Raw genomic sequence first — 27,691 nt, forward strand, 5'->3', positions numbered from 1 at the left:
GCCAACTTGCGCTATTTTATTATAAGCCTCATGATAGATGATGCTTTTTTACTTGAAGACCCCACTCCTGGAGTCATGTGGTTATGTGACAATTTTAAATTTCATTAAAAAAATGTTTATAGCCCTCATGTTTATGAAGAAAAGCTTGTAAACCCTACAGACTCAGAAACCAAAAAACAAATAGTAAACCCCCCAATTATTTTTTTTTAAATCTTACAATTTTAAAGTTTTTAGGGGCTCACTCATGATTTTGGAATGCCTGGGGTTGGTGATACTGTTTCTCTTTTGAAAATGCTGGACACAGACAGTATCTATAGTTCTCTCTGGCTCATCAGCTCCCAGGCTGTTATTAAACACAGCTTGTGTTGTCATATAAGGTCTCCCTAAGTCCTAGCTCAGACCAAGCAGTCATGGAATGGACAGCTGACTATATTATACTGGCCACACAGTATGCATGACAAATGTGGTTCCCAACATTGAATGTAAAAGCATCTAAGTCAGTGGTGGGCAACCTGCGGCTCGCACGCGGCCTGTCAGGATAATCAACTGGTGGGCGGCGAGAAAGTGTGTTTACATTGACCGTCCCTGCAGGCATGGCCGAACCACAGCTCTCATTGGCCGGGAACGGCAAACCACAGCCACTGGGAGCTGCAGGCGGCCGTGCCTGAGGACAGTCATTGTAAACAAACTCCTTTCGTGGCCCGCCAGTGGATTACCCTGACGGACCGCATGTGGCCCGTGGGCCGCAGGTTGCCCACCACTGATCTAAGTCTTGCAATTACTCAATGAACTCATCAGCATCTGGTCCAGCAGTGCAGTAGGTTATGCATTTATTTTCTTTGGGGCTGTGCAGAAGCCCCACATGTTATAAAGATATCAAATGTAAAAAGCTGTAAAGGAGCATTACAATGATCAGGCTACAGTCTCTGCTGACATAACTCACCATATTTCTAAGCAAGATTTTCCAGCATAGTTTGTCCAAAGTTAATTTTTTGTGTTCACTGTTTAATAAGCAACTTTCAGAGCAAGGAGGATTTTTAGCTGCATGACTCCTATTAAAGTTAATAGAAGTCATGTAGCTAAAAATTCTCAAGTATTGCATAAGGTTGTTAGAAATTGACATCTGATGCTGAAAGTGCTGTTTATTGTTTGGTCTTCCTACCCAATCAGCTCTCTATCTGTTCATCTAGGGTCTTATGTCACAATAGTATCTTGGCCTATAATGTCTGTTTCTCCCCAAACATGCTTTCAAACCAAAACTAAGAGGGCTACCCCTCCTGGTGGGATATAATTACCTGTACGCCTTATGCCTTTGGTTATATTTTCTGTACGCTGTTGTCTTGTTTATCTCCAGCTGTTGCTCGACTTGAGCGAGTGGTCCAATGAATCTCTGTATTGTTTATATCATGTTATGTTTGCTAAGTACTTTGGGATCAGTTTCCACTGAAAGTGCAATACAAACGAGATTGTTGTTATACAGTTCACTTCAATTTATGTAATACTGAAATACTAGGGGGTAAAATAGTATAAAATGTATCAGATGTTTTTACATTATATAAAACTGCAGAGGTGTACGTATACAGAGGTGGGGCTAGATCAGCGGTTTCAAACTGTGGGTCGGGACCCCAAAGTAGATCACAACCCCATTTTAATGGGGTTGCCAGGGCTGGTGTTAGACTTGCTTGGGCCTGGGGCCAAAGCCAAAGCCTGAGTCTCGCTGCCTGGGGCCAAAGCCCGAGCCCCACAGACCGGAGTCGAAGCCAAAGCCTGAGGACTTCAGTCCTGCACGGCGGGGCTCAGAGTTACGGGCCCCCTGCCTGGGCTGAAGCCTTTGGGCTTTGGCTTTGGCCCCCCACGCCTGGGGTGGCAGGGTTTGGCAGGCTCAGGCTTCGGTCTGCACTCCTGGGCTCATGTAGTAATTTTTGTTGTCAGAAGGAGGTCGCGGTTCAGTGAAGTTTGAGAACCCCTGGGCTAGATCATGCGATCCTGACTCACACGTAGATCCACTGGGACTATTTGTGGGGCTGATCCTGCTCCCATTAAAGTCAGCAGGAAAATTCCCATTGAGTTCAATGGTATAGGATCAAGTTCCAGATGCATACATGTTAAACAGTGTGAAGTCTAACCTGAGGAGCAAAGTTATAGGAATTAACTTTTAAAAACAAAACAACAAACCCACAACCTGTATGCTGATGTTAATACCAGAGCAAAATTCTGCTTTGTTCCATATGCAGATTTGTCAAGGTACCAGCAGTCAATCTGGGGTTATTTAGATTCAATTTGTTTGTGATGTATAAATACAAAGAGTGATCTGCCAATTATATGGATACCTATTTTTACTAGTTCCAGATTATTTTTAGCTTTCACTTTTCTCGGGGGCAATGGGACAATTTGCCATTTATGTATGAATGAAACAGAACACTGAATGAACATAAAGAGAGCAAGGATTCCAAATGAATTGAGAGAGTCCCACCCAAGTGGAAGAGGCAAGATTGTCTCCAATGGAGATATCTTTTTCTCCCAAAGCTCACTCAGGCCACATGATGAACCCCTGAGTTTGAAAAGAGAATTTATTAAATGGCCAAGAGTTGAAATTTACATAACAGTTTCTCGAACAGTATCCTGGATCTAGTTTGAGTATAGTACAGACCAGTAATGAAGTATACAGGCTTTGCAGAAACATGGGGAGAAAGTTAAACTCAGTTTCCTTCAAACAAATAATCCCAGGATTGAAAATCAAGTCCAGCAGGTACCAGTAGTCAAGTAATTTTGGACTGTGCCAGCAAGCCTATTTTAAAGTGTATTTAAAGTAGTCTAAGAGATTATCTTCCAGAAAGGTATTGAAGAGTAAAAGCAACAGAACACTGAATGCATATAAAACTGTTTCTAGAACAGAAGCTGTTGAAAACCTTATTAAGTCCTGTCATAAATATAAAGGGAAGGGTAAACCCCTTTGAAATCCCTCCTGGCCAGAGAAAAAAATCCTCTCACCTGTAAAGGGTTAAGAAGCTAAAGGTAACCTCACTGGCACCTGACCAAAATGACCAATGAGGAGACAAGATACTTTCAAAAGCTGGGAGGAGGGAGAGAAACAAAGAGTCTGCCTGTATGCTGCTTTGCCGGGGATAGACCAGGAATGGAGTCTTAGAACTTTTAGTAAGTAATCTAGCTAGGTATGCGTTAGATTATGATTTCTTTAAATGGCTAAGAAAAGAATTGTGCTGAATAGAATAACTATTTCTGTCTGTGTATCTTTTTATAACTTAAGGTTTTGCCTAGAGGGGTTCTCTATGTTTTGAATCTAATTACCCTGAAAGGTATCTACCATCCTGATGTTACAGGGGGGATTTCTTTACTTCTATTTACTTCTATCTCTATTAAAAGTCTTCTTGTAAGAAAACTGAATGCTTTTTCATTGTTCTCAGATCCAAGGGTTTGGGTCTGTGGTCACCTATGCAAATTGGTGAGGCTTTTTATCCAACATTCCCCAGGAAAGGGGGGGTGCAAGTGTTGGGAAGATTGTTCATTGTTCTTAAGATCCAAGGGTCTGGGTCTGTAGTCACCTAGGCAAATTGGTGAGGCTTTTTACCAAACCTTGTCCAGGAAGTGGGGTGCAAGGTTTTGGGAAGTATTTTGGGGGGAAAGACGTTTCCAAACAGCTGTTCCCCAGTAACCAGTATTTGTTTGGTGGTGGTAGCGGCCAATCCAAGGACAAAGGGTGGAATATTTTGTACCTTGGGGAAGTTTTGACCTAAGCTGGTAAAGATAAGCTTAGGAGGTTTTTCATGCAGGTCCCCACATCTGTACCCTAGCGTTCAGAGTGGGGAAAGACCCTTGACAAGTCCTATTTTAGCATGGACATGTTGTTAAAAAAAAAAAGCAGTGTTTCTGCAAAATAAATGTTGCATTTATTCCATCTGTCAAAGATTTTTTTTTTAAATTTTACTGAGTGACTTTAGTGCTCATGTCAAAAGTGCCAGATCTTCAAACTCTTTGTTAATCAATAGGACAGGCATGACAGTGGCATTACAAGCTTCCTCACCGTTGTGTCTCATCCCTGAGCTAGAGAGATCACCTTTAGACCTAAGTTGGCTGTTCTTCCTCTATAACTATTCGACCTTTGGCCATTTTCCTACTATGCCCAGAAGAATACAAGTTAGTGCCTATTTTGGGGATGGTCTTGCAATGTGAACCTTTGTCCTCTAGGAACTGGACTGAGATCGCCACAATATTTCACAATAACCAATGAAGAAGCATCATCCACCTACGGTTCAGCTACCATTCATCTTCTGGTTACTGCTAGAGCTGGTTGAAAACACTTTTGTAAAAGATTTTGAAATTTCAAACTTGTTTTCATTGTCCCATTCAAAATGGACCCATTTTACGTAAGCTTTTCTGTGGTGTCTACCACCTACATTTTTATTCAAATAATTTTGGATTTTTTTCATTTTCCAAAGAAACAGGTTTCACAAAGGAAAATTAGTTTTTGTAAATGAAAAATTTCCATCACTAATTCAAAGATAATGTCAATAAAATTTTCTCTAAATAAAGTTGCAAAAAATGGAAAAAAAATTAATATCATCAACAATGGGGCAGGGGAGACTTATTTTCAAAGAAGCCATTTTTTGAAGAAAAGACTTTTTGGGCAAAATGTATTGGACTAGCTCCAGACAACTGCTGACCTGGGCTGGAATTGAACTGGCAATCCTGAAGGCAAAAGACTGTTTCACTTTAACAAACTTCAGAGGCAGGCAAAGGAGTTTGAATTCAGGGAGTTAGTTTTATACTAACATAGACCAGCACTTTAATCTTTTTGCTTGATTTTCCTTTCAAACACAGTCATCTATTTACTTCCCTGCTGTCCTGATGAAGAATTTCCTTACGATGAAATCAAGGTTCACAGATTTAATATGCAATGAGCAGAGCAGGTTCAAGCTGATAAAGGCTTCCTAGGTGAGTGAAGGATGTTTAATGCCAAGTGAGATACTCTTTTAATGTGGGATTCTTGACCATTTATTACATAAAAATGGCAATCTGATAGTGTTTTTAATCTCCTCGTTATCAACAGTTGCTGCTTGGCATTAAAGGTGAGATAGAAGCAAGAGCTAAAGATGTGGATTTTAGGAACATTCACTCAGTTAACATGCTGGATACAACACCTATTTCCCCCTTTATCTGCTCTTGCAGAACAAGGAGAAGGAAAGGGCTTTATAGAATTGATAACATAGCAGCTCTATGGTCTGATTGTGTGGGGCAAGCAAGTACTGAAAGGACACGTGTGAGAGATAAGGGCCGGATAGCAAACGCGACAGTAATTCACAAATTAACTCTATATGCCATTCCTGGTAGTTTCCCAAACACAAATATATTTTTATTCCTGCTCCCCAAACCTCCCCAAAAATTAACTCCTCTGTCCAAAACACAAAGTTACATAAACTCAGTTAAAAGAAAAGGAGTACTTGTGGCACCTTAGAGACTAACCAATTTATTTGAGCATAAGCTTTCGTGAGCTACAGTATGCATCCGATGAAGTGAGCTGTAGCCCACGAAAGCTTATGCTCAAATAAATTGGTTAGTCTCTAAGGTGCCACAAGTACTCCTTTTCTTTTTGCGAATACAGACTAACACGGCTGTTACTCTGATAAATTCAGTTAGCAGTCTTGACAAAGAGAACTCAGTATGGAATGGGTGGAGAAGCAGGGGGACATTTACTGGTGAGGATTAGAGCAGGGTAGGAAATGGTTTTTTGAGATTTCAAAATAATTCCCATTCTACAACACGATGAACCCAAGACCTTTTGAAACTTCCCCCCACAAAAAACAGAGAGACCCATCCTAAAAGAGGGAACACCACAGGTTCAAGTCCTAGATCTTCCTAATTCAAAGCAGGGATTTGAGCCTGGCTTTCCCACATCGCAGGTGAGTGTGCCCTAAACACTGGGCTATTGGCTATTCTAATGTGGGTTTTTTCCTCTCTGATTTTGACCAGAAATTCCATCCTGAACCTGAGAAACCTTCCCAATAAAAGTTTTGCCATAATCGACCCTTTACCATGAAAAATTTGTTTTGACAAATCCACATTTTTTGATGAAAAACTACTGTATCAAAAAATTCTCACTCTGCTTTGGTCAGGACTCAGTAGCGTGGGCAGATCTGTGTAGGGACTGCTACGGAGACCAGTATTGCCTGTCCCTTGCTAGCCAGTGCAATTAGTACTTTAGAAGACGTCTGAACACACACCTAACAGCCCCACAGCTGCTCACAGTTCACAGCCACATGGGCTCTTCAGGGAAACCACAGCTATAATGAACAAGCTCTCAAAGGCAAAGCAAGATAATGAAACATCAAGTGTATGTCACTTAGTCAAATATTCAACTACTGACCCACTAGCTTTATTTAGAATTGTGTGTGTTTACGAGGCACTTGACTGACAGAACAGAAAGCTTCTGAATTCCTCGTTTCCCCCCCAAAACGGAGACAAAATTGACAGAAGTGCTGCAAGTTTCTGCAAAGTGCTCTGCCAATATATTACTATCCTGACTGCTTGAATGAAGACAAAAGTCTTCTTGCTGCATTCAAACATTGGCCCTTCCACTTAGACTGCCAATTTGTACCAGTTGTGAAGGTGGTTTTGTGATGAGAACTTAACTCAGTGCACCAAATCATTTCACTTAGTCCCATGATGAACCGTTCCACTGGTAACAACTGGTCACTGCTAACCTGAGCTGAACCTGAGATAGCAACCGAAAAGGTGAAAGGTCCTGTCAGATTCATTTTATGTAGGAAAAAAACCAGCCATGGTACAAACTTCTGAGCACATACAAGGATACACAGCCATGATTCCAAACGAAGTGGCAAATGTCAGGAAATGAACTTTTCTAGTTATGGTTTCTACCCAGCTCACACTCACCCCTCAGGCAAAAGCCTGAATCAATAGACAAGCCTTGCATTGTGCTCTAAATGACTGGAGGTGTCAGGCCAACAGAGGTACATTCTGCAGCTGAGGGTCTGCAGTCCCTCAGCACTCAGCAGGGCCCGTTAGTAGAAGGGACCCAGTTGATTCCTTTGGCAGGGCATAGGGAGAGGAGCACTCTAAGCACTCAAACCGTTATATGGTTTTATGAATCAAAACTAGCACCTTGAATTACACCCAAAAACAAATTGGGAGCCAGTGCAGCCTGCAGAGAACAGGTTAGACATTCTCTACATGCTAGTTTAAGTAAGCAAGCGATTAATATATTTACTCCTTGGAATAGGATTTCACTGTTGTGACAGTTCTACTACCTCTACCCAGTGAAGAAAAATGATTCCACGGAGTCTGAGCCCTATCAGCTTAGAGTCTATACTCTTTTAAAATAACCGAATATCGTAAAACCACAATATAGCCAATATTTGCAACCCACCAAAGCAAGGAAACTCTGAAGTGAACTGAAATGTAATGGCTCCGTGTGTTTTACTGAGATGTTGCCAGGCTGTTTGGACAGGACATAAGCTTCAGCCTTACGCAGCACTTGCTGCAATTCTTTACTTGCAGCCTGTGGAGTTCAAGTTGCAGTTTAAGTTCCAATACTGAGTTTCTTTTGTTGAGGGAAATTCAAGTCAAACCCTTATCTTTTCAGTGGCGTTTTTTGGTACACTTTCAGCTACAGAATCCACTTCTATTTCTGCACTGCCAATGCAAATTCACACACACACACAGCCTCTAGCTAGGCAGCATACAACTTACCGAAGTGATCTCTGTTAGCTAACTCCCTTTAGTCGGGGGATGGGGGGGAAGGGTCAATCCATGAGAAACTGACATGTTTACTCAGAGGCAGAAGTGAGATGGAATTAGGTTGACTAGCCAGGTAGCTACAACCAAGCGATTTGACCAGGGATATGTGGTGTCTGATCCATGCTAGTACAGTGGGCGAAGACAAGTGGAAGCAAGGGAAAGAGCCCCTTTAATGTGAAGCAACTGGAGGACTTAGGAAAATGATGACAAAATGGAGTTTATTCCTGGGAGATTAATGATTAGGGTTGGAAGAGACCTCAGGAGGTCATCTAGTCCAACCCCCTGCTCAAAGCAGGACCAACACCAACTAAATCATCCCAGCCATGGCTTTGTCCAGCCGGGCCTTAAAAACCTCTAAGGATGGAGATTCCACCACCTCCCTAGGTAACCCATTCCAGTGCTTCACTACCCTCCTAGTGAAATAGTGTTTCCTAATATCCAACCTAGACCTCCCCAGCTGCAACTTGAGACCATTGCTCCTTGTTCTGTCATCTGCCGCCACTGAGAACAGCCTAACTCCATCCTCTTTGGAACCCCCCTTCGGGTAGTTGAAAGCAGCTATCAAATCCCCACTCACTCTTCTCTTCTGCAGACTAAATAGCCCCAGTTCCTTCAGCCTCTCCTTGTAAGTCATGTGCCCCAACCCACTAATCATTTTCGTTGCCCTCCACTGGACTCTCTCCAATTTGTCCACATCCCTTCTGTAGTGGGGGCCCCAAAACTGGACGCACTTATCCAGATGTGGCCTCACCAGTGCCAAACAGAGGGGAATAATCACTTGCACACTGAGCAATGGTGCTGCCTTGGCTTTTGGAATTTCACTCGCCTTGAGGTGCAACTCCATCACTGGATCTCATTCTCAACTGCTGCTATCTGCTCTCGGCCTTCCCCACTCCGAAAAACCACCAATTTTAACACTTTAAGACACTCTAAAATCAACATAAGACAAGAAAGTACAAAAATCTACTGGCACATCCCGCCTTTGCCTGACTTCCAATCTCACCATGCACATGCGTAAATGCAGATGAGTTACTCCAAAATTAATCTGGCATAATTGAAATCAGAATTTGGTCGCTTATTTCTCCATTTCAGATAATATTTAATACTTTTTGTCGATTGCTCTCTCTCTCTCTCTCTCTCTAACTTTCTATTAGCCCAGGTTAATATTCAAAGAACCTCACTAAAAATTCTGACTTGTTCGCTGGGGAATCCTCCTCCTCCTCTGAGTATGCTAGAAAGGGTGGCCAAATTTCTAAATACCTATCCTCTTTTTGGCTCTTCTCTTGTGTATGTATCTGGTGTAGAAAGCTTTTCCACTGCAAGGCTAGTCCATATTTTACTATACCACAATTTTTTCAATCATGTGCAACAGAAAGTTGAGCTGCTAACAATAAAAAAGAAATTAATTGGTCATTCTGTTTAAAATGGAGATCCTTTACTGGATCAAGTAAGCTGGTCAGGGGATCTTTAGGAAGCTGGCATTCCATTCATTTATGTCTCAAATAACAGATAACCCCTCCCTTTATATTGTGCTCTTAAAACACACTGAGCCAAGGTTGCTGTTTTACACGAAAGTTGATAAAATAACACCAGCATTACCTCTGTAATTTTGGGTGTTCCCACAGATTGAACCCAAGACCTCTACCCTCTGCAGCTAATAGCCTTAGCTTGGAGCAGACTCATCTCTTTTGTAGTTCAATTGTGGGCAACATGTAACACAGATTGATACCCCCTCATCCCCATAGATAGTATCTGAGCAACTCACAGCCATGAATGATTTTTACCTTTACAACAGCCCTATGCAATAAGGAAGAATTAGCCCCATTTTAGAGATGTTGTACTGAAACACAAGATAGATTAAGTCAGTGGTGGGCAACCTGCGGCTTGCTGGTGGGCCGCCGGACAGTTTGTTTACATTTGCACGGCCGCCTGGAACTCCCAGTGGCCACAGTTCATCATTCCCAGCCAATGAGAGCTCGGGGATGTGGCGCGGGCTGCAGGGACATTCAGGTCGCCACTTCCCACAGCTCCAATTGGCCGGGAACGGCAAACCACGGCCACTGGGAGTTGCGGGCGGCCGTGCAAATGTAAACAAACTGTTTGGTGGCTCGCCAGCGGATTACCCTGATGGGCTGCAGGTTGCCCGCCATTGGATTAAGTGATTTGCCCTGGTTTGGCACAGTCAGTACTGTTGTCACCCCAGGCAAGAGTGCAGCACGTTAATTTATGCTGAATATATATTTCTGCATGCACAGCGGTTAAAATAATGACCACTCAGTCCAGTTTTAAAGTACTCGTGTACAAATCAGGGGGTGCAAAATAAAAATAAAACAAAGAGAAAAAGCTGTTCTTGAAAGTTTTACTATTATGCAAACCCACAGTCCAAGGATTTTTCCAGGGAACTGTAGAGTTAACTAGCCACAGTTGTAAGTAGTAAATTCATAAATGAATACAAATATGTAGCTGTCATAATTGGCAGATGACACTTCCTGAAGGATAAGCATGTACTCCTCCCCAGCGAAGGCAATGTGCAAAAGCTGCATCTCCTGAGACTTCTAATGTACAAATTCTTTGGCAATTCTTCCTAAGGCAGAATTGTTTTTAATTTAGAAGACAGCAACCTATTTGTGCTAGCGGGAGAAATGTCTCCATTAATTGCAAGATTGTTTATACTCTCTCAAAAGCTCTTTAGACTCAGAGCTTGATCCTGAAGACTTTCCTTAGACAAAATTCCCTTTATGAGATGCTAGACATTTTTTTTTTTTTTGCAGGTGGCCCCCTGAGTATGGATTGGCAGACGGGACAACTACTCCATATCCATTAGTACCATGTCCTGGCACAGAGGTTACTGTCTCTTCTTGTCTCTCTCTGTTGTCTTCTTCTCAGTATGGGTTTTGCTCCCTCCTTTCAGTTTTTCCTTAATTCCCCCTATCTATATATTATAGGTACTTACATTGCCCCCTTACTTTAATGTATTTATTTTTACAACACTTCTGTGAGGCAGAGAAGTGTTGTGATCCCCATTTTACAGATAACTTGCCTAAGGTCACACTGGAAGTCTGTGGTGGAGCAGTGACTTGAACCCAAGTCTCTCAAGTCATAGGCTATAGCCCTGACCCGTGGACACTCCTTCCTTTCTGTGAAAAGCCTTCCCCTTCGCCTCCTACCCCTTGCCAGAAGGCTACCTGCTCCTGGAGATGGGAGGCATCCAAAGGTGCCACCCAAGGCCTATCCGAGTGCAGGGTAGGGAATAAAACCTTGGTCTAGCGAGCTAGATATGTTGTCTCAGCCTGCAGATGTCGCAGCACACTTCCAATTGTTCTTCCTCACCACACCCCAAATTTGGAAACATTGCTCTAGATCAGCGTTTCTCAAACTGGGGTACGCAGACCTCTGGGGCTCCACAAGGGTACTCCAGGGGGCCCGCTGGGCCCGCTGATCATCTGATCATCCCACTCCCTCCCTCAACACCTCCCCCTCCCTCCCAGTGCCTCCTGCACTCCAGGGAACAGCTGTTCAGTGGCATGCAGGAGGAACTGAGAGGGAAGGGGAGGAGTGAGAATGGGGTGCACTTGGGGGCAGGGGCGGAAAGAGGCAGGGAAGAGGAGGAATGGGGTGGAGCAGAAGGAGGAAGAAGTGGGATGCGGCTTTGGGGAAAGGGGTGGAGTGGGGGGCGGGGCCTGGGGCTGAGCAGGGAGTTGAGGGTCCATGAAAAAAATTAAATCAAAATGGGGTCCTCAGGTTGCTAAAGTTTGAGAACTGCTACCCTAGATATTACAGTGAATGGTGCTGTCTAAATAACTGATAGGGAAGAGCTCCATGTGGCTCGAAAGTTGGTCCAATAACAGATATTACCTTATCCACCTTGTATCTATAGATAATGTAGAGATCAGACATACAACATCTACTGTAAGGTTGTGGCATAGTTTAAAAATATGATCAGAATTAATAACTTTAAACAAGGAGTTGTCTTGTACCTATGCCACCTCTGTCAGTGTTTCTAAGCAGTGAGAACCCTTTTCAGTCGTTGGTGAAATTCATTTATGTGTAAACATCAGCACAAGACGATGCAATCACTTGGGTCGTGCATAGGTATTGTGCTGTCTGTCTGAGTAGTTCTGTTCATTCTCTTGTGCATTTGCTCTCCCACTTATTAAAGCCTTGCTGGTATCAGCACAAGCCACCAAAGCTGCATTAGCATCAGAGATGCACCATCAAATTTCCATCAGAGCTAAAGTTTTCCAAAGTTTTTGGGTGTGGTCAGCAACTCTCATGAGTTTGCATCACACACCTTCCTAAAAATAGTTTAAGCAAGTAGAGTAAATGCTACATTTACTGTACCTTTTTCAGATAAACTACTGTAATATTATTTCCGAATGTGCTTTCACTGAGATTGTGAAAAGTTTTCAGGACAGATACTGGGTCTTGAGTTGTACCAGTATGTGGAGTCAGTGGAGTTACTCCAGATATATACTGTATAACTAATAGGGTGACCAGATCGCAAGAGTAAAATATCATGGCACATTGGGGGTGGGCAGCCACAGACTCACAGCCTGCACCGTAGCCATGGGGGAGGGGGACACACAGCCCTAGGAAGATGCGAGGGGAGGGCCCCCGGCCCCGGCTCCAGCCTTCCACCACAAGCCACGGGTCGGGGATGCATGGCCCTGGCTTCAGGCCCCAGCAGAAGCTGCAGGGCAGGGGTGCACAGCCCCGGATGCAGTCCTGCCACAAGCCACAGGTCGGGGGCACATGGCTCCGGCTCCAGGCTCTGCCACATGCCACAGGACAGCAGTGCACAGCCCCAGCTCCAGCCTCTGCTGCAAGGGTGGGGGGGGTTTCAGAGCTGGGGCGGGGGTTGGGATGCAGGATGGAGGGTTCAGGGTGCTGACTCTGGGAGGGAGTTTGGGTGTGGGAGGGGGCTCAGGGCTGCAGCATAGGGTTGGGGTGCAGGAGGCGGTCTGGGGTGTGGGCTCCAGATGACGCTTCCCTCAGGCGGCTCCCCAGAAGTGGTGACATCTCCCTCCGGGTCCTAGGCAGAGGCGTGGCTAGGTGGCTCCGCATGCTGCCTTGCCCACAGGCATTGCCTCCGCAACTCCCATTGACTGCAGTTCCCAGCAGATGTGGCAGTTCCCACATCAGTTCCCAGCCAACGGGAGCTGCGGAGATGGTGCTCATGGTGGGGGCAGCTTGCAAAGCCCCCCTGGTTGTCCCTACACCTAGGACCCAAATGGTGATGTCGCCACTTCCGGGGAGCTGTACGGAGCCAGCCAGGTAAGGAGCCTGACAGCCCTGCACCAACTCAAGGCGTGTCAAATGGTGTCTGATCTTACATTAGTCGGGGCGCGGGACTGAGAGTTAAATATCAGGACAGTTCTGATTTTATCAGGACATCTGGTCACTCTAATAACTAAGATCAGAATCTGACCTTTCATGTACTATAGTTAAGGAAGTTGTGTATAAATAGTTTCATGTTTTTAGGACTCATGTTAATGTTATAGCAAGTAGCTTATTACAAATAAAAGGCTTGGTCTTAGAACTCTGTTCTTCTTGCTTATATTGTTACCTCTTTTGGCCTGAGCAGCTAGTCAAATTTTGGGGCCCTGAGGATGTTCCAGCTGGAAGTAGAGATTGAGGGATTCTGGTATTTTCTCTGCTGCAGTTTTGTTTGTTTACAAACACCGTGCAAAATCCTGGGTCCAAATTCCATCCAGGGTCAGGCACCAGGCTTGCCTCTGATCCTTTAGACTGTCTCTGTCTCTCAGTTTTTCTGTTCTGCCTTCCCACAGACATACCCCCTTACACAGAACACAATTCAGTCAAAAGCTCCTGGCTGGGTTCACACACTCTTTTTATCTTAGGTGGTGGTTTTAACTCAACCCATAACAAGGTTCCACCCAGCTCAGATTATACTGTGAGCTCTTTGAAGTAGGAGCTGTGTATATTTTGCATTTTCTACAGCACTGAGCACATTACCAGGATGTATCTAGTACTAATAAAACCTTCCGTGCATGAAGCTACTGTTAACTACAGTGAGCATTTCACACTCCCAGTAGTTGCAGGATTGAGTCCTGAGCATAGAAGCCTTGATCCTGCAACAATGAAATCAGTGGGAATGTTTCTGTTGACTAAATGTAGGCTCAAGCTCAGAGGGTAGTGTAGTCTAGTGGATACAGCACTAAACTGGAGAGCTGCCACTGACTTGCTGTGTGAATTAGGAAATTCCTTTCGTCTCTCCATGTCTCTGTTTTCCCTCCCATCTTCTGTCTCTTTTGACTATTTATATAAGGGATCGGCAACCTTTGGCATGAGGCCCAACAAAGAAATCCGCTGGCGCGCCGGGACAGTTTGTTTGACAGGTTCGTTCGGCCAATCGCAGCTCCCACTGGCCGCGATTTGCCGTTCCAGGCCAATGGGAGCTGCAGGAAGTGGTGGCCAGCACATCTCTTGGCCCACGGCACGCAGCGATTGGCCGAACCTGTGGAGGCTGCAGGTAAACAAACCGGCCTGGCCCACCAGCAGATTTCTCTGATGAGCCGCATGCCAAAGGTTGCCGATCCCTGATTTAGATGGTAAACTCATTGGGGCAAGGGTTGTTTCTGATTATAATCTGCATAGCACCCAGTTCTCTGCATCCCAATCTCAACTGGAGACTCTACGCATCACCATAATACAAACAACAAACAACCACCACCACAGAATACAATTGGCTGAGAAAATGGTATATAGAAAAAGTGTGGAAACAATTTAATTTTGGATATTTTAGATTCAGAAAATTTGACAACTCAATCAAAGTAAACATATTAAACGAACTACACTCCAGGGATATATAAAAGTCCTTTTTTTCTTTTTTAAATGAGAAATCCGTTTTAATTAAATTTCCTTACTAAACAACATGTGCTTACAACAGTTGAAAATGACAGATGTCTCAAAAAATTAGTCAAATCATGGTAATTCTCCCCATCCCCCTACACATTGTGTGTTTGAGGAATTAAGGACATTTTTTTTCTGATGTGTTAGAAAGCTATCTAATTTTTTTAAAAAATCAATAGTCTGATAAAAGAGGTCTTCCACACAGACTGTTAAATAAAGTTGGAAACTCTTTGGAACAAAGACAGATTTTCTCAATGTAACTTTCTTCTGTGGGACTGTTAGTGTTCATGGAATACTGCATAATTTTAAAGGCTTATGCTTATAAAGGCCAATCATGTATTAATTCATTTGGTATTCATTGTGAGATCTTTAATCATGATGGATTAATTTGTTATAAATGTGGATATAATATGTTATTTCTGCACTGTCATTTAGTAATTAAAGAGCCTGTTATTATTTCAATCACTGCCCAGATGTGTATCAAGTTACAATGTTTTGCTCCATGGTGAATTATGTTACACTGTGTATAGGACAATGACAGTTCCTTCAGTTTTTGAAGAGTAAACCTTTGGGGTAGCAGGAATATATAACATAATAATACTTTGCTCTGACGTTGTCCTTTGAAATTGTCTTTTTGAGATTATTCATTTCAAATATTAAGAGGCAGACAGATGGTTGCTTTACATCACGTCCCTCATTGTTGGCCTGGAAAGGCTCCAGAGATCTCACCCTGTGTCACAGGTACTAGGGCAAACGAGTGTGGTGTCAGTGCTTAGCTAGAAGCAGGTGCAGAGGGGCTACACGTTGAATAGGGGCATATACACTGACGCGGCAGCTTTGTTATCTTTTAATGTATGCAGTACGCACTGACCAGTGGAGAGGCGGGTAGGGGCATGGAATCACTCACCTCCTGCCAGCTTTTGGGAGACTACTGCCTCTTGCAACGCTTTTGTTCCCCACTGAGATGGTTCAAGAGGCTGGGGGAGGGATGGGACGGGGAAAGTTCATTTTGCCCTCATCCCTGTATCTTGTCCATAGCTGGGCACAAATCACACCCTGGTTTATGACTCTCCAAGCTCCTGTAAGCTGGGTAAAGTAAGTGAGCCGGATTGTTGAGAGATCTGGGGTCTGAGCATTGTAGTAACCTCAAGAGAGTTACCCCAGCAAAGAATATAGCCCTGTAATACCATCCCCATATTACAGGTGGACAAAGTCAAGTACGTCAAGGGCAAGATGTCTTGCCCATGTTCCTACAGCAAGTCAGTAGGAAGACTAGGAATATGATCCATGAAAGCTGACCCCCAGTTCCTCACCTTTGGTCTAATCACTGCACATCACTCCTTCCATAAATATACTTTTTCATCTGTGCAACAGTTGGGTTGATATTAGATTAGCACATCACCATGCAGTTTGCCTTAGAGGCTGAAAGCTGCATTTCAAATGTGGGAAAGGTGGTAAAATTACCAAGTCTGTATCTCAAACTGGACACTTGAGAACAAATTGGTCTGTTACTTTGAGCTCATTTTTTAGACTCCCCCTATTGACATTTAAGTAACTGATTCTTCTCCATCATTGTTAGTCGTCTCTTTTTCTTTCCTGTCTGTCAACAGCTTGCTAAATTAAGATTCACAGCCCAGGATAGTTTTCATATGAAGCTGAAAGCAATCAATACGTTTTCTTAGATAAATGGTTATTTTACAAGATAGCGTAAAATGCATAATTTTCAGTGCTATACAGAGCCATGAAGCACAATTTATCATGAGTAACTCATTTAATCTCTGACACATCAGCAGATTTCTTCTTCAAAGAGAAACCTGGAATAAGCGATCCACACTATATGGGATCCTGAAGAAGTCTGTACTGAAAGAAGCTGAAGAGGTCACTATCAAAATGGTAATAATTTATACTTGTACTTGATCACAGAAGATGAAGATGGAGAACTCCTGTTAGATACTATAATGTATCACCCGGCCAATGCAAGATTGTCCCATGATGAGTGTTTCTGCTGCTTTTTCAGCTCTAGTTTTGGCTTGAGTGCCAAGTCAATTTGATTGAGAATTTTTTGATGGAACAATTTTTTCCCTCAGGAAATGCCAATTCATTGAAACTGAAAATTGTCATGAGAAAGGCACAGTTTTGACAACATTGTCTTAGGAAGGTTTCTCAGGCAGGGGGAAAGAGAGGGAGAGAGGAGAGGCAGTCAGACAGACAGCGAGCCATCCACTTCAGAAAAGCCAATAATATGGTGATTAGGGGCACTCACCTTGTGAGGGGGAGACCCAGGTTTAATTCCCTGTTTTACCTGATTCAGATGAGTGCCTGAGCAGCAGACTACAGGATGTTCTTGGGTGGGTCTCTCCTGTTGGAGATGTTCCACTTTCTATAAATAATTATGTGTTAATTGGGCCAGAGAGACTGACTCTATAGTCCAGTGATTAGAACACTTACCAGAGATGTGAGAGACCTGGGTTCAAGTCCCTTCTCTAAATTAGATAGAGCAGTGATTTGAAGCTGCGTGTCCCACATCCCAGGTGAAGACCTTAAGCACCAGGCGGTCAGTTATCCGGGGGGCGGGGGGGGTTCCTCTCTTTTTCATGAAATTTTTTGGTAAATCTTGGTTTCATCACAATGTGGAACAGAAAACTTTTTGAAATCTCAAACATTGTCACAAGAAGGGGAAACCATTTCCCACACAGCTCTCACGATAAGGCTATCCTCCACAGGAGACGAAGAGTGTTTTACAGTCTAACAGATGCACCGGAACCAACACTGAATGATTTTAAACTGCATGAGGCCTGGTAGAGAATCATAGAGGCAAATTCTCTACAGGTGTAAATGGGATCCACTCCATTGACTTCAATGGAGTTTTACCCATTTACACTAGGAGCACATTTGTCCCTTAGGAGGGAAAAAATTAAGGGTCCAGCTGGCAGAAGGGACTTTCAAGAAAGAATCTGTCTGGAGAACAGTGCTGAGAGGAAACATCAACTTCAGACGAGCAAAGGAGGAAGAGCCAAAAGAGAGAAACGGGGGATATGGAGGAAGTTACTGAGGGCCCAATGTTTTCATCAATGCATCACTTATTGGTAAGTCTGCAATGTTCATTTGCTAAAATAATGTGGGAACATGAACTGCCATATCCACTCAGAAAAACTAAAAATAAAGCAGCATTATTAGCCAATGTGCATTCATGATTCTGACTACTGCATTGCCAGAAATAACTTTCCCCTAAATTGGACCTCCTGCATATGCAATGAGACCTGAGCCACTATTACTTCAGATAAGTAGATCTATTGACTAGTTAATCAGTTTTGGGGGATTCTGGAAAAATGAAGACTCACAATGTTTTTTAAAAAAGACTGAATCAAGCGGTCAAGAGGGCAGATCCAACTGTTTTTAAAGTACACAGTTTTCAAAAGTCACAAATTCACATGCTTTTTGCGTATGCACAGACTGATGAATGCGTTCCAAACCCAAATTGCTCGTGCATATGAGGATTTACTTGAAAAAAGGGTGGGTTCATGCACATATACTGGAGTTTCTGTTTGTTTAGGTCAGGCATGAACAAATTGGGACATTCACTTTCGAAAATTTAATCCACTATCTTTGTTCTCATAAATTTCTAACTATGTCCCCTGTCCTCTTTTAAACTTCCAAGCGTACTAGGACTGGCAAGGGATGAAAGTAATGGTTAAGAGCTCACATAAGAACTTCAGCAGGCTTATTTCAAACTCTCTTTAGAGTTAAACAACAGTGAAGGCCCCAGTCCCACATGCTGTTCTGTGTGGGAGTAGCCAGGCACCCATGTGAAACTCACTGGGGTTTGTCAACACAGAAAAGCTTGCAGGAAAATGGACACAATAACTGCCCACAGCTATTAGAAGAATGCAGCCATCGAGGTTGATTAATAATTCCTTATGATGGCATATTAACAATACTTTGTGGGTACACCATGCTTTTCATCTTCAAAACACTTTACAAACATTAATTAGAATATGGATCCTGGACTTTGACTCCATCAGAGAACTGATGGGTAGGATCCCCTGGGAGGCTAATATGTGGGGGAAAGGAGTCCAGGACAGCTGGCTGTATTGTAAAGAAACCTTACCGAGGGCGCAGGACTAAACCATCCCAATGTGCAGAAAGAATAGCAAATATGGCAGGCAACCAGCTTGGCTTAACAGAGAACTATTTGGTGAGTTTAAACACAAAAAGGAAGCTTACAAGAAGTGGAAACTTGGACAGATGAGAGGAGTATAAAAATATTGCTCGAGCATGCAGGGGTGTAATCAAGAAGGCCAAAGCACAACTGGAGTTGCAGCTAGCAAGGGATGTGAAGGGTAATGAGAAGGGTTTCTACAGGTATGTTAGCAACAAGAAGAAGGTCACGGAAAGTGTGGGCCCCTTACTGAATGGGGGAGGCAACCTAGTGACAGATGATGTGGAAAAGCTGAAGTACTCAATGCTTTTTTTTTTTTTTTGCCTCGGTCTTCACAGACAAGGTCAGCTCCCAGACTGCTGCACTGGGCAGCACAGTATGGAGAGAAGGTGAGCAGCTCTCAGTGGTGAAAGAACAGGTGAAGGACTATTTGGAAAAGCTGAACATGCACAAGTCCATGGGTCCGGATGCAATGCATCCGAGGGTGCTGAGGGAGTTAGCTGATGTGATTGCAGAGCTATTGGCCATTATCTCTGAAAACTTGTGGCGATCGGGGGAGGTCCCAGACGACTGGAAAAAGGCAAATATAGCACGCATCTTTAAGGAAGGGAAGAAGGAGAATCCAGGGAACTACAGCCACACCTCAGTCTCTGGAAAAATCATGGAGCAGGTTCTCAAAGAATCCATTTTGAAGCACTTGGAGCAGAGGAAGGTGATCAGGAACAATCAACATGGATTCACCAAGGGCAAGTCATGCCTGACTAATCTGATTGCCTTCTATGATGAGATAACTGGCTCTGTGGATATAGGGAATGCGGTGGACATGATATACCTTGACTTTAGCAAAGCTTTTGATACGGTCTCCCACAGTATTTTTGCCAGCAAGTTAAAGAAGTGTGTATTGGATGAATGGATTATAAGGTGGACAGAAAGCTGGCTAGATCATTGGGCTCAATGGATAGTGATCAATGACTCAATGTCTAGATGGCAGCTGCTATCAATCGGAGTGCCCCAAGGGTAGGTCCTGGGGCTGGTTTTGTTCAACATCTTTGTTAATTATCTGGATGATGGGATGGATTGCACCCTCAGCAAGTTCTCAGATGTCACTAAGCTCGGGGGAGAGGTAGATATGCTGGATATGTCCAGAGTGACCTAGACAAATTGGAGGATCGGGCCAAAAGACATCTGATGAGATTCAACAAGGACAAGTGCAGAGTCCTGCACTTAGAATAGAAGAATCCCATGCACTGCTACAGGGTGGGGACCAACTGGCCAAGTGGCAGTTCTGCAGAAAAGAATTACAGTGGAGGAGAAGCTGGATATGAGTCAACAGTGTGCCCTTCTTGCCAAGAAGGCTAACTTCATATTGGGCTCCATTAGTAGGAGTGTTGACAGCAGATCAAGGGAAGTGATTATTCCCCTCTATTCAGCACTGGTGAGCCACACCTGGAGTACTGTGTCCAGTTTTGGGCCCCCCACTACAGAAAGGATGTAGACAAATTGGAGAGAGTCCAGCAGAGGGCAATGAAAATTATTAGGGGGCTGGGGTACATGGCTTACGAGGAGAGGCTGAAGGAACTGGGCTTGTTTAGTCTGCAGAAGAAAAGAGTGAGGAGGGATTTGATAGCAGCCTTCAACTACCTGAAGGGGGAGTCCACAGAGGTTGGAGCTAAGCTGCTCTCAGCAGTGGCAGATGACAGAACAAGGAGAAAAGGTCTCAAGTTGCAGCTGGGGAGGTCTAAATTGGATATTAGGAAACACTATTTCCCTAGGAGGGTGGTGAAGTACTGGAATGGGTTACCTAGGGAGGTGGTGGAATCTCCTTCCTTAGAGGTTTTTAAGGTCAGGCTTGACAAAACCCTGGCTGGGATGATTTAGTTGGGGATTGGTCCTGCTTTGAGCAGGGGGTTGGCCCAGATGACCTCCTGAGGTCTCTTCCGAGCCTTATCTTCTATGATTCCATGATTATTTCTCACATGTCCCTGGGAGATAGATAAGTAGGCATTCTCATTCACATTTTACAGAGGGGGAAACGGAGGTAGAAAGGGTAAGTGTGTTATCCAAGTACACAGAAGGACTCAGTGTGAGAGCCTGGATCCTAGCTCCCAGCCTTCTGCTCAATAGACCATGCTTGACTATAAATTAGAAGTCAGTGAATCAATCATTTTTTAAAAATTCTGATGAGCTCCCAGGCTTGAGTCCCACAGATAAAATATGAATTGTGTGAAAATTATTTGCTTTAATCAATTTTAAATTTGCTGACTTTCAATGCCATTGAATGTCCCCCATTCTTGTATTATGAGAAACACATGTATAAACGGAAATATAGACCAAATAAGCCATTAGTAGCCATTACCAGGGTTGCAAAAGAAAAGGAGTACTTGTGGCACCTTAGAGACTAACCAATTTATTTGAGCATAAGCTTTCGTGAGCTACAGACTAACACGGCTGTTACTCTATTACCAGGGTTGTTACCATACAGATGGATGATGGGCTACAGTAGCTAACCTCACAGATTTTTTTCCATCTCTACTTCCTACGATTCTGTGAAACCAGAAGTGTTGAGAGAGAGACTTACAAGAGGTTTTTAGTACTTTGAGGTTTGTACCTGGTTGGATGTATAGTGAGAATAGCCTCTGTATTTTCACTGTTGTGCCGAGACAAACTCAGGAAGTACAGAAAAAAAGCATGATATCCCACCATTAAAAAAATCAGAAAGTTTGGTTCAAGTTTGGGATAGTGTTCAGGTGATCTTTATGTATGAGAGAGATCTATTGCCTTACCTCGTCCATCACCTTGCCAATGAAGGATATGAGCAGTACTGAATATTTGCCTGAATAAACGTCTCAAGCAATGGCTTCTATGACTTCCTAAGGGAAGACATTTTATGGGTTAATACACCAGAAGCCTGCAGAAATTATGATGTTATCCAAAGAAAAGGGGAGATAGCAATGTCAAAATATTTCCTACTTTCTAGGAAACAGATTTATTAGGGCCACTTGCCTGCAAAATTGGGATTTTCTGATATAGAGACAATGTCCGGATCACTCTGGGTCACTAATTAGATCTGAGAGAATCACTAAAATACTATCAATCTGAGATATTTTTCCGGCCCTGATCCTGATCCCTAAGTCACATTTACTAGTGCCTCACTCCACAAGACTACTTGTGGAATAAAGTGCCACTTTATGTGAGTAAAGGATGTGGTGGACTCTCCACCATTTGAAGTCTTTAAATGAAGACTGGATGTCTTTCTAAAATATATGTTCCAGCTTGGCCATAAGTTATGGACTTCATGCAGGAATTACTGGGTGAAATTCTATGGTGTGTGTTATGCAGAAAGTCAGACTAAATTATCGTAATAGTCCCTTAAAATCTATTAATCTGGCCCTCAGTGAATACTATTCAGCCAAGTCTAATATTAACCAGCCATTCAAATATAAAACCTAGTCCAGATCCTCAGCTGATGATCACTAAGCTCAATAAAGCAATGCTGATTTACAGCAGCTGAAGATCTGGCCACTCCTAGGGCCCGAGTCCAACCCACAGTGAAGTGGGGTTGGGCCCTTAGGTAAGGCTCCCATTGATTTGAATGAGACTTGGATCATGCCCCCATGTAACCAAGCTGGAATGCACACTAATAATACATACTTACCATTTGACTAATTGTTGTTGGACATGGGGTAATAACTTATTTTTAGACACATTTACTGCTTGGTTTAATACATTGTGTGTCTGGGTTTTTATTCACTTGCTAATAGAGATCTCCACTGATCCTTTAAGCACCAGCCTATGTTTGCAGCTCACGGCCCTGGCCCTAGCTCTGAAGGATATAACTTCACTGGTGTCACATGAATGATGAATATGGGCACAATAGGCCAAATTCTTTCAGGCGCTGCACATAAGTGCCTGTCAGGAAAATTGTGACCAGCTGGAGGAGTGTGAGGTAGAACTTGGCCACCTCTATTTTGGCTCCCCGCAAAAATTCATGGAAAGGCCATTTCTCAGGTCCTCCATTGTAGGAGCTGCAGAAGGGCATTCTGGAACTGGATGTGGGGCTTGAGGACAGTATAGGCTGCCTATTCATGAGCTACATTCTCTGATCCAGCTATAGGGCATAATGCACAGGTCTAATGCAGCTCATACACACTCCTGGCAGGAATAAACCTCACGGTGAGCAGCGCATTCAGCTGCTGTTGGCCAGAATAGGAATTAGTGCTACTGTTGCAGAGTATGAGCATATCAGCTTTGGGGGCAGTTCTAGGATTTGGCCTTATGCCTGGACATCATTACTATCATGCACCTACTCTGAACAGAACCACACTGACCGAAGTCTGCACTGAAAAGATTACACACTCACCAACACCAGTATTTTCAATTTGGCCCTCATACTTCTGACAGCATGAAACTTGGGGATACACCAGGTGCAGTGTGATGGGAACAGAAAAACCTCCAGATCACCACAAGGGTAAGTTTCAAGAAAGCAGGATAGTCCAGAAGATCACAGCCCCAATTCAGCAAGGCACATAAGCACATGCTTCACTTTAAGCAAGTTTTCTAACTAAGGATGCATTGTGTGTTTTGCTGACTAGGGATGCAGTTACGTACTTTTGATTACAAACAGAAATATTTTCCTATTTGCATTGGGATCATTATATTGATTTTCTTAAAATCACATTCCAACCAGAAGTGGGACTGATCAGAGAAGTGCAGCACCAGATCCTAACTTCCCCAGAATTTATGGGAGTGGTGGAATCCTTGGATTTTTTGGCCCCAGTCTAGGAAAGTACATGCTTAATTTTACATATGTGAGTAATTCTCCTGATGTTAAAGTTAAAGTTTTAAGCATGGATATGAGCGTTTTGCTGAAATTGGGGCTTACAGAATTATAAGCCAGCCACAAAACCTGGACATAGGTCCAAACTTCACCAAAATTTATGGCTGCTCAGGGCTTATGTTTGGGCCATCTCTGAATTCCACCAGTTATTTTGCTTAACAGAGGACATGGAATGAGAAGCTATGGATCCAGCAAAACACTTACATGCTTGTTTAACTTTAAGCATGTGTGTACTCCCATTCATTCCAATGGGACTATTCACGTGCTATAATGTTAAGCATATGACTATCCTGCCATCTAGTTCTGCTTTGCTGGATCACAGCCTGTGCAATTATTGCTGCTTTTTACTAGAATGACACCACAGCCCATTGAAATCATCTGAATGGCTCCTATTGATCTGGATCAAGCCCTAAGTCAGGACTTAAATCAGAGGGAGGAAAAGTTATGTTGTCACTGTGTCTAAGCTTTGATAGCTTGATTAGGTTCCTGAACTTTGGACAGTTGGTCCAATCCTAATATCACTGAAGCCAGTAGAGTTTTGTCAATGACTTCAATGGAAGCAGCACCCAGTAGAATCCAGTACAATTTGTGGCATAAAAATACAACAGTAGAATAGAACATTTATTGCATGAGTATACACCTATAGAATAGCCCACATTTGAAAGTTGTGTGTTGCATGCAGCATGTGGAATAATATATGTATTTCTTTAGAATGCCATGCATGATTATTTTTTTAAATCTGCAGACTAGCGAATGTCCCTAAATGCTTCACATTTGTCTCACCTGCAGTTACAACAAGGCTATGCACAATAGCGTTAACATCTGGCATCTGATCTGGAATGGCCATTCTTCTGGGGTGAGAAGAGGCAGAATATGTTCATTGTTCATTCATTCGTGAGCACTAGTTAAGTAAGGCTGTCAGCTGTGTCCAATTATGGGTAAGAATTTTATAGAGCACTCTTCCCTCTAAAGCTAAGCCGATACAACCAAACCCCATTTTGCAGGCATTCTTACATTCTTCTTAGCCGTATATAAAATCCCTGAGCTAAGAGATGGCAGGTGCAATGTATTTTCACAGCTCCATTAACAAATACAATTTTGTGGCAACGTGAATCTGCCAGTGAAGCAGTGCGTTTTTGTAATCTCTATGGTTAAAAAATGCCATGTAGGACTTTGCTGTGAATGTGTGATGCCAGTTAGTACAGTAGTGTGATAGAAGAGATAACATTAAAATAGACTTATTGGAAAAGTCAGCAGATTTTAAAGTCTGGGATGTTTTTCTCTGCATGTGCAGTACCGTGGAGGGTGCTGAAGAAAAACTTTGAGGCAGAAATAAACGCTTGTTTCACACAAGCCATGACTCTTCTGAAGTGACTGCAAAGAATTTAGGTGAGAATCAGTAGTTTGGTTTACACAAAAACATCACCATTGGACTTACCCTTACCCTGCCATCTATTTCTGGTGTAAGACATGTAAGGGTAAAGTCCTTTGGAAAACTTTTGTTCCTTCACATTTTTTTTTTCCAATCACAGTTCACTTAAAAATTCAGTGAGTGGGACTGGTTCCCACTCATCCACTGCACATGGAGGGGATCTCAATGTATGAACTCTTCCTCTGTGTATGTAAAACATCTGGTCTACACTTCAAGGTTATACTTTTCAGAGTGGTAGCCGTGTTAGTCTGTATCAGCAAAAACAACGAGGAGTCCTTGTGGCACCTTGGAGACTAACAAATTTATTTGTGCATAAGCTTTCGTGGGCTAGAACACACTTCATCAGATGCATGGAGTGGAAAATTCAGTAGTAGGTATATATATACATAGTATATTAAAAGATGGGAGTTGCCTTACCAAGTTGGGGGGGAGGGGGTCAGTCTAACAAGACAATTCAATTAACAGTAGAATACCAAGGGAGGAAAAATCACTTTTGTAGTGGTAATGAGAGTGGCCCATTTCAAACAGTTGACAAGAAGGTGTAAGTAACAGTAGGGGGAAATTATTATGGGGAAATTAGTTTTTGTAATGACTCATCCACTCCCAGTCTTTATTCAGGCCTAATTTGATGGTGTCCAGTTTGCAAATTAATTCCAGTTCTGCAATTTCACGTTGGAGTCTGTTTTTGAAGATTTTTGGTGAAGAATTGCCACTTTTAAGTCTGTTATTGAGTAACCAGGGAGATTGAAGTGTTCTCCTACTGCTTTTTGAATGTTATAATTCCTGATGTCAGGTTATACTGCTACAGCTACGTTGGGTAAGGGTGTGAATTTTTTACTGACATAGCTATGCCAGCAAAAGCCGTAGTGTGGACAAGTAAACGGTACTTATACCAGCAGAACTTATGCTGGTTCCCTGAACAACCATAAGTACAGTTTTACTGATATACCTGCATCTAAACCAGGAGATTTCTGCTGGTTTAGCGACACTACTATGCCTATACTGGGTCAACTCTCCTAGTATGAACAAGGCCTGATGCTGTCCCCCTGAGTGAATTGTCAGCAGCAGGAATTACATCTGGATGAGCTTCTACTGCCTGAGCTAAAAGACCTAGCTCCATTAGCCAAGGCTGTAGGAGGCTCATGAACCTCTCTATATGGCTCAGCCACTGCTAGAGAGGGACTGAGAGCCAAGGGGGTGTGGGTTACCCACCGAGCTCTGTGTTGCTGCCCCCTACCAAAGAATGCTCCACCGTCCATGGTCTGCATAGGTGGAGAGATTGTGACTTGGAAGGCCACGGGGAAGAATGTGTGGGCAGGACACACTGTGTTCTCCACCTTCTAGTTCTGTGAAGACCTAGGATCTTCCTTAGAGGCCCCTCTTGAGATTTTGGGGACCACTACCACTAGGGACAGGGGAAGAGAAGGCATGGCAAAAATGGGACCAGAGGCAATATAGAGGCCCTGAACTCCCACAAATCCATAGGCATCCAGCAGGTTGGGGGCAGGTCCTCAATACTTCCAAGCCAAAGCATACAAGGATTATGAGCCAGGTCCCCAAAAAGTCATCAGAATGGAACAAAACTCACTGCTACCAGCAGGCCATCAATGCTAGAGATACTGGAATGATTCCAAACCAGCAAGCACTTAAGCCCATGCATAGGCTTAAGTGCTTTGCCAGATCAGATCCCAAGTGAAGTCACGGACATATATACAGAGAGCTGCAAAACTGGCCAGACAGAATCCTACATCAATTTAGTTCATGGTGAATTTGGGATTTGGCTACAAAGTAGGCCTGATTCTAAATTTCTTGAGCACCTCTAACTTCCACTGATTTCACTGGGAGTTGGAGGTGTGGGAAGAATGCAGGATTAAGCTTGTTTTTTCCTGAAAGCTAATTGATAATTAGCCTGTTTGATAACATCACTGTGAGCTGTCCTTTATATTTTATTAATGAGGGGAAAGTATAATACTTCCTGGCATCTAAATGAGCAGGATTATGGACTGATTACCGGTATGGATGACTAGGCTCTATAGTGAAACCTATAATTTTACAATTTTACAATTTTTATTAAAGCTCTAGTGATGATAACAGTTCTTCACATAGAACAGCAATGTTTCTCTTCTACAGTCTTAACAATTGTAGCCTCACAGATTTGCTTTTTCATAGCCTGGTGTTTTCTTATTTCGATGTTATTGATAGGAAGGACTATGGCTTATGTTAGGCAAGAGGTCAAACTAGACTATCGCAAAGGTCCTTTAACACTTAGGAATCTGTGAAATTTTTTTTTTATAGAGATCAGTTTTAATTCAACTAGATATTTCCTAAAGCTGTATGGGTTTGTACAGGGAAGTATTAAAATAATTTGCAGCATTATACAATTTGTTTTATTTAGATGACCACATTTAAAGAGAAAGTTCATGTTTTCATCAAGAACTTTTTTTAAAAAAGTACAGTGATCTGGATCATTTTTAGAGATTATGGCCCAAACTCTGCCGTGCTCTGTTCCTGTGTTGGACAAGGAAGGAGATAGTGTAGACCCTTGATGGTTCTGTGCCACCTGGAGAATCCATCTATAATAGGGGTATGTTATGAAGATCGTTTAATCGCCTTTACA

At 43.0% G+C, this 27,691-nt stretch overlaps 1 protein-coding gene and 1 long non-coding RNA gene across 2 annotated transcripts in view; one reads left to right on the forward strand and one right to left on the reverse strand.

The window, feature by feature from the left end:
- Nucleotides 1-27,691, reverse strand: part of CELF2 (CUGBP Elav-like family member 2) — a 689,087-nt gene that overhangs the window by 658,692 nt on the left and 2,704 nt on the right. The gene's annotated exons all lie outside the window — the stretch shown is intronic.
- Nucleotides 23,159-27,691, forward strand: part of LOC144276574 (uncharacterized) — a 50,568-nt gene continuing 46,035 nt past the window's right edge. The window contains exons 1-3 of the long non-coding RNA XR_013348282.1: nt 23,159-23,273; nt 24,432-24,498; nt 24,937-25,031. This is a non-coding gene — a long non-coding RNA (uncharacterized LOC144276574). The remainder of the gene's footprint in view (nt 23,274-24,431; nt 24,499-24,936; nt 25,032-27,691) is intronic.

The sequence above is a fragment of the Eretmochelys imbricata genome, chromosome 1 (assembly GCF_965152235.1).
Source record: "Eretmochelys imbricata isolate rEreImb1 chromosome 1, rEreImb1.hap1, whole genome shotgun sequence".
Classification (NCBI taxonomy): domain Eukaryota; kingdom Metazoa; phylum Chordata; order Testudines; family Cheloniidae; genus Eretmochelys; species Eretmochelys imbricata.